A 12,665-nucleotide genomic window follows, 5' to 3' on the forward strand; every position below is an offset into this window, starting at 1 on the left:
TCTGCTCACTCTGGCTCCTGTGGCCAGACCCAAGTTCATATAACAGATGTTTCCTGCCCTGCGTGGGCCTTTCAGACACTGTGGAGGGTGGGCCTGCTTGGTTGATTACCGCTGCTGCTGCTTCTAGTTCCATTAACCCACCAGGGATAGCAGCTCTGATTCGGCCTATGCCTGCCCTCCCTCACTTCCCTCCTTCTCTTCTCCCTTCCCTTCCCCCCTCCCCCACATACTAGAAATCACTGTCTTGGTACTTGGGATTTGAAAGGTTGCCCAGCAAATGAAAGCTGATCTTACCTCTCTGCAAAGCAATTCGACAATGCATTTCAAGAGCCAAAATATGTTTATATTTCTTGATCCAGTAATCTTTCTCCTGCTGAATGATTTATATAAATTCCCAAAAGGAAAAAAAATAGTTGGTACACAAAGATCTTCTGTGGAAGATTAATTATTCATTTAATAAATATTTGTTGAGTGCCTCCTGCATGCCAAGCACAGTTCTAGATGGTGTAATCAAGATAAACAAAGTCTCTGCTCTCCTGGAGATTGTGTTATAATTGAGGAAAAAGACAATAAATACCTACTTAAAGAGGGAAAATAATATATTTACTAAATTCTCTGCAGAGAAATTTTTTTTTTTTTGGATGTAGAGTCTCACTCTGTTGCCCATGCTGGAGTGTAGTGGTGTGATCTCGGCTTACTGCAGCCCCCACCTCCCAGGTTCAAGCAATTCTCCTGCCTCGGCCACCTGAGTAGCTGGGACTACAGGTGCGCACCACGGTGCTTGGCTAATTTTTGTACTTTTAGCAGACACTGGGTTTCACCATGTTGCCCAAGCTGGTCTCAAACTCTCAACCTCAAGTGATCCGCCCGCCTTGGCCTCCCAAAGTGCTGGGATTACAGGTGTGAGCCATTGTGCCTGGCCTCTGCAGAGAATTTTTTTAAAGTTCTATGATAGAGAATGACTCAGTGGCTGCTCTAGATTGGATGGTTAGGGAAGGTCTATCACGTGTCACTAAATAAGGTGACATTTAAGCTGAGATTTTCTTGACAAGAAGGAACAACCACATGAAGGTCCAGGCTGGTGTGTGCAAAGACCTAGGGGTCCAGGGAACAGCGAGAAGGCTGACATGGCTGGATCGAAGAAAGCAAGTGATGGACAATGAGGTCAGAGAAGTGAGAGGGGCCAGATCACTGGGATTTTTGTAAGAACTGGTGAGATGTTTGGATTCTATGCAGTTGAGAATATTAAGCAAAAGGGCATGAGACCAGGTTGTAGATGAGAACAGAGTCAGGGGAGACCAGCAAGGAGCTGGTGCCATTGTCATGTGAAAGGTAACAGTAGCTTCAACTAGAAAGGAAGAAATGGAGATGAAGAGACAGTGATGAATTCAGGATGATTTTGGAAGTGGTACTGAGAGGATTTGCTGAAGGAATCAGGGTGGGGTGATGAATGCAGAGGAGTCAAAGATTACTCACGGATTCCTGGCTTGCACTGCTGCAGATGCCACTTACACAGCTGGGGAAGACAGGACAAGGTACTCATTTAGGAAAACAAGGAAAGAAGATGTTATGGGTTGAACACAGTATCATTCGAAACGATACGTTGAAATTCAAATCTACAGTACCTCAGAGTAGGACCTGATTTGGAAATAAGGTTGTTACATGTGTAATTAGCTAAGGTAAGATGAAGTCACACTGGAATAGGGTGGTTCTTAATCTAAAATGACTGGTGTCCTTATGAGAAGAGGGAAAAGTAGACACAGAGATATGCAGAGAAAACCCCATGTGAAGATGCAGACGCTGGGAGAGGACGGCCGCATACAGACAGAGATAGAAATCGGAGTGATGCATGTGCAAACCAAGGAAGGCAGAGAACCACCGCTGTCACCCGAAGCCAGGAGAGAGGCAAGGCACGGGTCTGCTCTCGTAGCCGGCCAGAAGGAACCGACCCTGCTGACCCTTTGCTTTCAGACGTCTAACCTCCAGCCCCGTATGAGAATACATCTCTGTGGTTTCAGGCCACCCAGTTTGTGGCACTTTGTTACCACAGCTCTCACCAACTAACACAGAAGAGAAGAAGGATTTCGTTCAGGGCTTCATTATGTTTGAGAAGCCTTTTAGACATCCCTGTGGAGATACCAGGTAGGAATTAGCCTAGAATTACTATGAATCTAGAATTATGGTATATAAAGCAATACACTGTAATTTATTGAAGTACTTTGTGTGATATAAAAAACCTGACATATAAACTAATAGTTCAAAAGGGAGAAATTGTAATTATTACTCATAATTACATGTAAATGATGGAATGCATATTCCATGAAATATTATGCCGCCTCTAAAAAGAAATTTTAAAGACTAGGTAGGAACCTGGAAAATGCTTATGATCATCACAAAGGCAGTGATTGCCACTTTGTAATAACTGCCTATGAATGAGAAGCAGATGATAAACTTTATGGGTTCCAATCACAGCTTCAACTCTTCTGAGTGCCCTGAGATACAGAGCATGTCAGTATCCTGCGCATTATGTGTGTTCCCTATATTTGCAGCACCAGGGTAAATGAACACAAGGCTGAATTGCAAAGTGCCGAGATGATAAAGAAGCAATCAGAGTAGACGTAGAAATAAGCAAGGATGTCTTCCTGGAAGCACATGGCCTGAGGCAGGAAGCTTATCATGGGCCAAACATAGTACCAGCAACAAGGGTACACTCAGGACAAGCTCCCGTAAGTCCTTCTGTGGAAACACACCTGTGCTGGAGCTCCTGCCACCCACAACCTTCTCATTGATTGCTTATCATGGCCTTCTATCCCACTGTGAGCTCCTGGCGGATAGGGGCTGTATGTTGTTCCTCCCTGTATCCTAAGCACAAGACCTGACCCTTGGTAGGTGTAAATTAAAGTCTGTGACAATTAATAAAACATCAGAACCATAATTTTACTGTCATATAAGAACTTGCAACAAAGGCACATTGATACTGAGTCCCTCAACCTGTGGACATGAGAATACCGAGCAGTTAAGGGTTTAAAGCCTGAAGCCAGCTGATCTTTCAGGTAATGGTTAAGTGCCTTTATCTGAGGTGAGCCCAGGGTTTTAGTTGCTTTGGAAGATGTGATAGAGGCAAACAACACCAATTAGAAAAATATAATGGAAGAAGACATCCCATTTTACAAAAGCAAATATAATTGCTAAATTAAGTAAATAAGACTCACGGTGCATACTCATAAGTCAACTTTATTTTGTCTTCCAGCTCCCTATAAAGATTTATTCAAAGGCAAGGGAGAGATGTCCTTTCTCTGCCCTTTAAGGAAAACTCAAGCATCTTATGACTGTTGTGATCATCTTAGGAACTAAAAAGTCCTGTGATCACTTCAGTCACCAAATAACTCTATTCATAAATTAGATGTTCAGTCCCATACAAAAGCAAAATTCCCAACTTGATTTAAAATAAAATCTTCCCTCCCAACCAAGGCTTGCTGCAGGTGGGACCCCTATAGCTGGGAATAGTGTCACAGGCAGCTGCTTCTTTCCCTGGACTTTCCTTCTCAGCTTACCAGGGCTGCTTAGTGTGGCTGCTTCTTTCTTTAAGATTGTAATAAATTTAAAATGCATAACATAAAATTTACCATCTTAACTACTCCCAAGTGTACAGTTCAGTAGTGTTGAGTATATTCACATTGCTGCGCAAGCTGTGACTTCTGACCTCTCCAGCACTAGAGGGATTGGTAGGGAGGAAAGGCAGAAGAAACGGGAGCAGAAGAGCTTACTTGATCAGTACTACCATAAGATGGCTTTCAAAGGCTTTAAAGTGGACTCTTTCATGGGCATGTCCATGGGCTTTTTAGACACTCCCCGGATCTCTCTCTGTCTCTTTTTTTTTTTTTTTTTTGAGATGGAGTCTTGCTCTGTCACCCAGACTGGAGTGCAATGGCGTGATCTCCACTCACTGCAACCTTCACCTCCTGGGTTTAAGTGATTCTCATGCCTCAGCCTCCCGAGTAGCTGGGATTACAGATGTGCGCCACCATGCTGGAATAATTTTTGTATTTTTAGTAGAGACAGGGTTTCACCATGGTGGACAGGCTGGTCTTGAACGCCTGACCTCTGGTGATCCACCCATCTTGGCCTCCCAAAGTGCTGGGATTACAGGCATGAGCCACCATACCCGGCCACTCCCCCAATCTCTGAAGACTTTTCGCCATTCCGTGTTCATTGCATCACACTGTATCACATCATTCATTCCTTCTGCCACCCTAGGAATCCAGCAATACCTTCAGTTTGTCACCCTTCGCTATTGGACAAACTTAAGAGGCCTTTCACATCAGCTTTCTTGTGCGTGGCCTGCTTCTAGTCCATGCAACAGCGTTCTTTGCCCACACCAACTTTAGGAATTGAGGCTGATCTGAGCAGAGCCACCTCTCCTTTGTCTTGTTTGTCTAAAATGGTGCTCATATCTCATTGTTAAGATTTCTTGGGTGACTGGTATATGCTATCATGAGACAAAGCTCACCATGTTTCCCCCTCTCAAACTACCATTGACGTGACTATGTGGGTGCATACACACACACACAAACACACATACACACACAAACACACATACACACACACACACACACACACACACACTCATACCCATATAAGAGAATCAAAGATGAATCCAACACTGTTTCTTAAGGGATTCAGTCTATTAGGGGAACTACAGCATGTGCCCATATGACAAGTACAAGGCAGGATCATTTCTGCTGCCTGCAGTGGAGAAGGCTCCATGGAGAAGATGGCCTCTGAGCTGGGTCTGGAAGAATGACTAAGGCTTGGATCCACCGAAACGAAGTGATTTCTGAGAGAAGTAATGTGAGCAAACACCCAGCAGTGGGACTCCAGGGAGGCGCAGACAGAGGCCCTTAAGCAGTTTGCTTAAATGAGGCAAGTGGAAGATAAGGCCAAGCCAGACCAAAAGTGAACAAGATAAAGGCTTTGGATTTTTTCCTGCAGGAACTGAGACGTTTTGAAAGTTTCTGGACGGCGCTGCAGGATGGAGGATGGATTAGGGAGGGTAGTGACTAACTCTTGGTGAAATGTAGTGTCCCATTAAGAAGAAAAAACAAAACCTTTCAGGACCTGCTTTCTTTCCCAGAAAAAAACCCTGCCCTTTGGAGCCTCTCACGTGTTTGGTTGATAAAGGCATTTGATCCTGTTTTTCACTCTTAGTTAAGAGGACTTGGCACAGCTGCCAGTCCCAGGAGCCTATTCCCAGCTCTGAGTCCTGGTGGAGCTGCTTGACCCATTTCCCTGTGTCCCCCAAAGACTGTGTCCCCCAAAGATTGCTCTCTGGAAGTGTACAAGGAGAAAGGCTTGCCTTTCTGGGCAGCAGGGCCAAGGAACCCTGGCCTCTGATGAGTCCAGCCATAAAGGCTCCACCCTGGGCCCCACTGAAGTCAGACCTGCAGCCAAATGGAAAAAATCCAGGAGGCTACAAAGCCAAGAAAAAGATTTGGATTCAAATCCTAGCTCTTCCCCTTCCCTTTCTGACCTTGAGAGACCTCACTGAGCCTCTATGTCTTAATCTGTAAAATGGAAACAAAATCACCTACCCTACAGGGTTACTTGCCAAGATGAAACGATAGAGATTTGTAAGTATACCTTGCACATAGCAGCCATTCAATAAATATTCCTCGCACCTCTTCCCCCAAAGTCTCTCTGTGTCTCCGTTTCCTCACTTATTAAATGTGATGGAGACCCAAGGATAAAGCTGAATGAGGTGATTTCCCAAACCTCTGTCATCTGCCCCACACAGAGGCCCTTGGGAGAGCAGAGGGCCTTCATCTGAGCTCTGGAAGCTATTTATTCTTTTATTTTCAAAAATGTAAAAAAAATCACAAAAGACCCCTTACTAGTAATAACACTGGCACACACTTGGAATGGGCCAGTATCCTCTAACCCCTCCCCACTACCACTGTCTGACTTAGGTTCCCATCTGTAAAGGAGCCTGGGGCAGGTCCCATCTGCAACTGCCCACAAGGTTGGGAGGACAGTGTCCAGCAGAGGGCGCTCCGAGTGTAACCTCCTAGCCAAGGCCTTGGGGGAAGGCAACAGGCCAAGGAAAATTCTAGTGGAAAAAATGAAGAAAGGATTCCAGGTTTATGAGTCCCAGACTTTGAAAAACAAAACTGCTGAGTTGTCTCCTGAGTTAGGAAAAAGAACCCCACAGCCTCCTCAAGATTTCCAGGAAACTATTTCTGAAGACTTTGGGCAAGGCTGGCAGGGGGCTGGCTGGCAGGGGAAACTTGGGCTGCCCCAGCTTAGGGTCCAATGCCCTGGGGGGTGGGAGATGGAGGTGGGCGGTGTGCATGTGTGAATGTCGGTGTGCACGTGTTCTTCAGCATGGTGGGGCTGTGTGGGTTTACATGTGCCCTGTCTGTACACGTTTGTATGGGCCTGTGGGTACAATCCCACCAGTACATATTAAGCACCTTCTGTGCTCTGCTGGGCATAGTGCCAGGTGATGGGATGCACCAGCAAATGAAACAGAGTCTCTAAATTCATAAAGCTTAGTTTAGAGAAGGATGCAAAGTAACAGGCAATTTTAATTCAGAGTGCAGGCATCTGGGTGGTGGTTTGTGCGGCAGTTCAGAACACTGGCTTTGTGGTCAGGCAGCCTAGATTTTGACATGATCTTAGAGATCTTTCTGACATTCAGTCTCCTTAGCTGGAAAGTGCAAATATTAAAACCACATCCCAGGAGATACTATGTGTGTGTCAATGTCCAATGAAGGTCTCTATTATGTGTGTGCAGGGTCCACATCTGGATGAACAGTGTGAACAGGCCGGGTGAGTTACATGTGGGCACGTTCACACATCTGCATCTGCTTTCGTTGTGTTTATGCAGTGCCAGGCTCTACCAGAGGTCACAAATAGTGGCCCACAGACACAGTTCGTAGGGATGCTCATTTGGTTTGGGTTTATTTTTTGGCTTATAGGGTGTTCTAAAAATCAAGACTTTCACATAAAAATCCAGATTTCCAACTTCTCTTGAAATCTTGGATAAGCCAGCCATCCTGCGAGCATGTGCGTGTGTGTGCCTGCCTGCCACAGTCTCTGCTTCCTGATAGATATGTCCTTCCCAGGGGCACCCTCCCTCTTGGCCAGTGTCCAGGGCTGTCCTTGGAGGGGTTCCAAGACTGCTCAGGAGAGCTGGTGTGTAGACTTGTTCCCTGTGAAAGGAGAAGCAGGACCGAGCAAGAGCTGGTGCCAGGGCCTCAGGGCTCCCCAAGCAGTTCCAGTTTCAGCAATCACAGGGGCCAGAGAGAGCCATGGGCCCTACCCACAGCTCTCTGGCTGTGCAGCTGCACACTGGTTACAGAAGATAGTAACCAAGGATGGCAGTTAGACAGAATGGCTTTTCTTATCTATTCGATTTTGCATTTAAAAATGTTACAAATACAGATCTGAAATGATTAAGACAATGATCTCCAGAAAGTGTTGCTAGATATATATGCTAGAAGTCTTTTTAAAATTTACAAAAAGGGCCAGGAGCAGTGGCTCATGCGTATAATCCCAGCACGTTGGGAGGCCGAAGCGGGAGGATCACTAAAGCCCAGGAGTTTGAGACCAGCCTAAGTAACATAGTGAGACCCTGTTTCTAAAAAAAAAAAGAAAAAAAAAATTTTTTTAATTAGCCAGGCATGGTGGTGCGGGCATGGTGGCGCTGGCCTGTAGTCCTAGTTGCTTGGGAGGGTGTGGTGGGTGGATCACTTGAGCCCAGGAGGTGGAGGCTGCAGTGAGCCATGATCACAACACTGCACTCCAGCCTGGACAACTGAGTGAGACTCTATCTCAAAAAAAAAAAAAAAAAAAAAATTGTGAAAAGGCTAATGGTAGAAGCTAAACACGTATTTGTTAAATACATCTGGGTAACCCACACGTGTGAAAGGTAGGGTTAATATTTCCTAGTATCCCTGAATCCTCTTATGACAGTAAAGAAGTCCCTCTTAATATATCATTACTGGGCCTCCACTGTGTATAAGATGCAGGCTAGGCATAAAGGAGCCTACAGAGATGTCTGTGCCCTGCTTCTTGGCCCTCAGGAAACTCAGTCTGTGGAGACATATCCAAGGAGAAACAAATGCAGGAATAAAAGAATAGAGTTATTACTAAGATGTCTTAAGATAATAGGGCACCAGAATACAGAGGAAGAGACTTCTGGACCTTGGACTGACTGTGCAAGTTTTTCTCTCTCTGGGCCCCCATTTCCCCTTTTGTAAGACTAGAGGGTCAGAAGAGATGAGCAAACATCAACTCCACTTTCACAACCCTCCTGGCCCCCAGCCTGTGCATTATTTGAGAGAGTGAGAGCTGTACCCTGGTTCTTAGCCTCTTGCTCCTGCTACATATTCTTGCTCCCAAGCCTTGGCTTGTGCTGGGAATTCGCCTGGCTTGAGCTCTGAAAAAAATCCATCAGAGGAGGTTTTTCACATAGCTTCCCTTAAAAGAAAACACACAAAATGTTTGGAGTTCGAAAAGACCATGCCTCTAGTGGAAGCTTCCAACATCCGTTATAGGGGTTCCTGGTACCACCCCAAGTACAGGTGGGGAGAATGGCCCCTCAACAGGTGGGAGAATGTGCCCCTTCCCCAGCACCAGGGCTTGAATGATTAAAGTTTAAAGAATTAAATGGTTCATGCTGAAGGATTCCTGTGAAGTCATTCTCCCACTTTGCAGGTAAGAAAAATAACGTGCAAGGATGGGAGGAACTTCCCCCCACAGTCCTCCAACATCAGAGCAGATCTTCTGATTTCTGAGTAACAGCTTTCCCTACTCCTTGATTTTTCTGTCTCAGGCTAAGTCCTCAAGATAGAGTGAGATGGGAACCTCCACACTGTACCCTTCCTCAGCCAGATGTTAACAGCTGTAGAGTTCAGACACCGTGTTATTCTTGTGCTGTACTAGCCAGTGGCCAGGGGGCCCAAGCCTCACAAAGGTGAGTATGAAGAAAGAGTAATAATTCCATAGTTCAGAAAAACGCCTTGGGGCAGAATGTCCACCTTTGGGAGTGTTTTTGTTTCCAGAGTCCATGAAAGAAGAAATTGTCACACAGCAAAACCAGTCTCTTAGAACAGGACACATAGGTAGCCAGAGATGGCAAAGAAAGGCAGTAGGCTGGCTGGTATCAATGTCTTCCTCATCACTGGCATCTTAGAGCATATCCCTATCAAAGGGTCCATCTGCCAAGGTCTTCCCCTGAACCACGTCACCTGACCATGAGTGTCATTGGCACTTCCATCAGAAACTGAAATCCCCATTGCGCCTTCAAAGTGCATAACCAATTAGTAAAACCCCAGGGACTGCTTGGTGCCTACAATTCAAATAACTTCAGAGGTTCTTTGTTTCTTTTCTTAAAATCTGGAAATCTCTTGGGATAGAGAAAATCACTGGACATAGAAACTCCCTTCAACAAACAACCCCAGATTTCTTTCCAAATTTTTGCCAGAATGCTATTTCTAACTTTACAACACACAGGAAAAGGCCAGGTTGAAGATACTTAATCAATGTTTTCTGATGGTGGGGAAATAATCATTAACTGTTATTACCATAAGTAAAAATTTGTATTAATAGTGTCTTGCATATTAGCCATTTATTGAATAAATATTTATTGATGTCTCCTATGTACCTAGCATCCTGCTATGCCAGGGGGAACAACAATGAAATCAGATACAGCTTTACTTTCATGGTTTTAATTCATCTAATTTCATATATTCCTAATACACATTTTCATATATTCCTTCAATTTCATGTATTCATAATTCTGTGGTAGAAAGAAAAAAACCTGTAAACTGGCACGTTTTAAAAATTGCTACTTATTATAAATGTAATAAGAACCAAGATGGAGATTAACAGAGGGAAATTTGGGACATTTTTAATCATCAGACCATAGCAAAAAGTACACGTGTTATGCTATCATTTTTATAAGATCATGTTTTATTTCTTTGTTTTGTTGTTGGTATCAGTTCTGTGTAATGTACCAAAGGGAGATACAGAATTTGGATTGAAGAACCCAGTACCATTTGGTCTTCTAATCTGATAGGTTGCTGACAGCTTGTAATCATCTGTTTAATTAAATTTCCTGGTTCAGGAATCAGAAGTTATCAGAGCAGATTAAGATGATGCTAACAGGAAAGCTGTTCACTAATTGTTTTTACTGAACACAAGCCATATGACAGAGACAAGGCGTGCTGCTGGCAATGAGAAGGCGGCACCAAAGCGCTCACTGGGGTTGAGGGAGTGATAACCATTCTGGGCTCCACATTTTAAGGGCTGTTGACAAACAGGAGCCTGCCCAAATGGCTGCCTTTAGCCAGCTGGATTCACTGACGTGTTCCATTCATTCTGCTTAGAATGGATTATAAATCTCTACTCTGGGAAACAGTGCAGGCCAGGACATGGTTGGATACTTAGAGGCAAAGTCTAGGGTGCACATCACTTGTGTTCCATCATCTCATCATCTCCAATGCAGAATGGCTTGCAAATCTGTGATTATCTAGAATCCCCCTGGCTGCAGGAGCCACAAGCTCAGAGGGCTACTAGGTTAGGCAGGCAACTTCAATGTCAAGGGTCGGTTTGCTAAGGGATTGGGGCGAAACTAGAGACTGAAAGCCTTTCCGTGCCTCCTAGAACAAGCCAAACATATGAATACATGCACAAGAAGGTAGAGGGTGGAGGCTCAAACACTGCCCACTTCCCTGTGTTCATGTTCTTGTTCCTCAGTCATGGCTCCATGGTCAGACCACCAGATATGAGGCCTTGGCCAGATGAACTATTTCTCTTTTCAAAGTTATTTTTAGAAAAAAAAATTCAACTGGGTAGACATGAGTGGCCTCCAAAAGATTTTATTTCCTTTCTGAGTCAGGTTCAGCCTCACTGGGCTTGGCTTTCAATTTCTGTTGCCTTGCTGCTCCCTGGGCATTCAGAAGTCCTCCGGTGATGCCCCTCCGTTTCAAGAGCCCCCCAAATGAAGCTGAATGACTACAGATAAGTTTTTGGTACTTTCCAAAATTAAACTATTTCCCTTGGTAAATTTCCAGCAAATGAGCTCATTAATCTGAAAACAGGATGTGGCACATGAAGAGAGTGAGGTCAGACTGCCTGCTCTTTTCACTTACACTGGCTTAGGGCAGAGAGGAAGGGGTGGGTGGGACAGAGGAGAATGGCTTTTATAGGCCCCAAATCCTTGAGAAACTTTTCTTCAAAAGGCCCTTGTGCAGTGTGCCCACCTTTGGAAGAGTCTTTGTTTCCAGAGTCCATGAAAGAAAGAATTGCCACACAGAAAAATCGGTCTCTTAGAACAGGACACATGGGTAGCTACAGATGACAGAGAGGCAGTGAGCTGGCTAGTATCAATGTCTTCCTCCTCATTGGCATCTTAGAGCATGTCCCTGTCAAAGGATCCATCTGCCAAGCTCTTCCCCTGAACGACATCCCCTGACTATGAGTGTCACTGGCACTTCCATCAGAAATTGAAATCCCCACTGCGCCTTCAAAGTGACCAGTCCCATAAACAACTAGAAAAACCCCAGGGATTGCTTGGTGCCTAGAATTCAAATAACTTCAGAGGTGCTTTGTTTCTTTTCTTAAAATCCAGAAATCTGTTGAGTTATGGAAAATCACTAGACTTAGAAACTCCCTTCAACAAATAACCCCAGATTTCTTCCCAAATTTTTACTAGAATTGTTATTTCTAACTTCACAACACCCAGAAAAAGGCAAGGTCAAATATAAATAAATGTTTTCTGATGATGGGAAAACCATCAGACTAATTGACTCAGAGTCCATCCATTTTTTTTTTTTTTTTTTTGAGACGGAATCTTGCTCTGTTGCCCAGGCTGGAGTGCAGTGGCGTGATCTCGGCTCACTGCAAGCTCCGCCTCCCGAGTTCACGCCATTCTCCCGCCTCAGCTTCCCGAGTAGCTGGGACTACAGGTGCCTGCCACCATGCCTGGCTAATTTTTTGTATTTTTAGTAGAGACGGGTTTCACCGTGTTAGCCAGGCTGGTCTCGAGCTCCTGACCTCGTGATCCGCCCGCCTCGGCCTCCCAAAGTGCTGGGATTACAGGGGTGAGCCACCACGCCCGGCCCATCAATTTTTAATTCAGACACTTAATGCTTTGAATCCTTTTCCCCCAGAATCGAAAGGCCCCACAGAGGCCACATCTGGTCAACCTCCCATAGTTTGCAGACATTCTCTCTTAGAGGCCCCGAGATCCTCTGCTTGTCCACAAGCAGCATTTCCCTCCCAGGTGGACCCCTGAGGTCCCCCTTTGACTAGAGTACCCTGTGTCCCACAGCTTCCGCCTGTCTAGTGGAAGTTGGAGGACAGCAGCTCTGCCCCCAGTAAGTGAGAGACTTACAGGCATGCCGGGTTAAAAAACAAACACGTAAAAGATCGTTCCCTCCTCTTACAATCTAGTTGAGAGTTGGGCCATAAAAAGGGACCCTAGGCCAGGTGTGGTGGCTCACGCCTGTAATCCTAGCACTTTGGGAGGCGGAGGTGGGTGGATCACCTGAAGTCAGGAGTTCGAGACCAGCCTAGCCAACATGGTGAGACCCTCCTCTGTACTAAAAATACAAAAATTAGCTGGGCGTGGTGGCGGGCGCCTGTAATCCCAGCTACTC

This window comes from Macaca thibetana, chromosome 15 (assembly GCF_024542745.1).
Source record: "Macaca thibetana thibetana isolate TM-01 chromosome 15, ASM2454274v1, whole genome shotgun sequence".
Lineage (NCBI taxonomy): Eukaryota > Metazoa > Chordata > Mammalia > Primates > Cercopithecidae > Macaca > Macaca thibetana.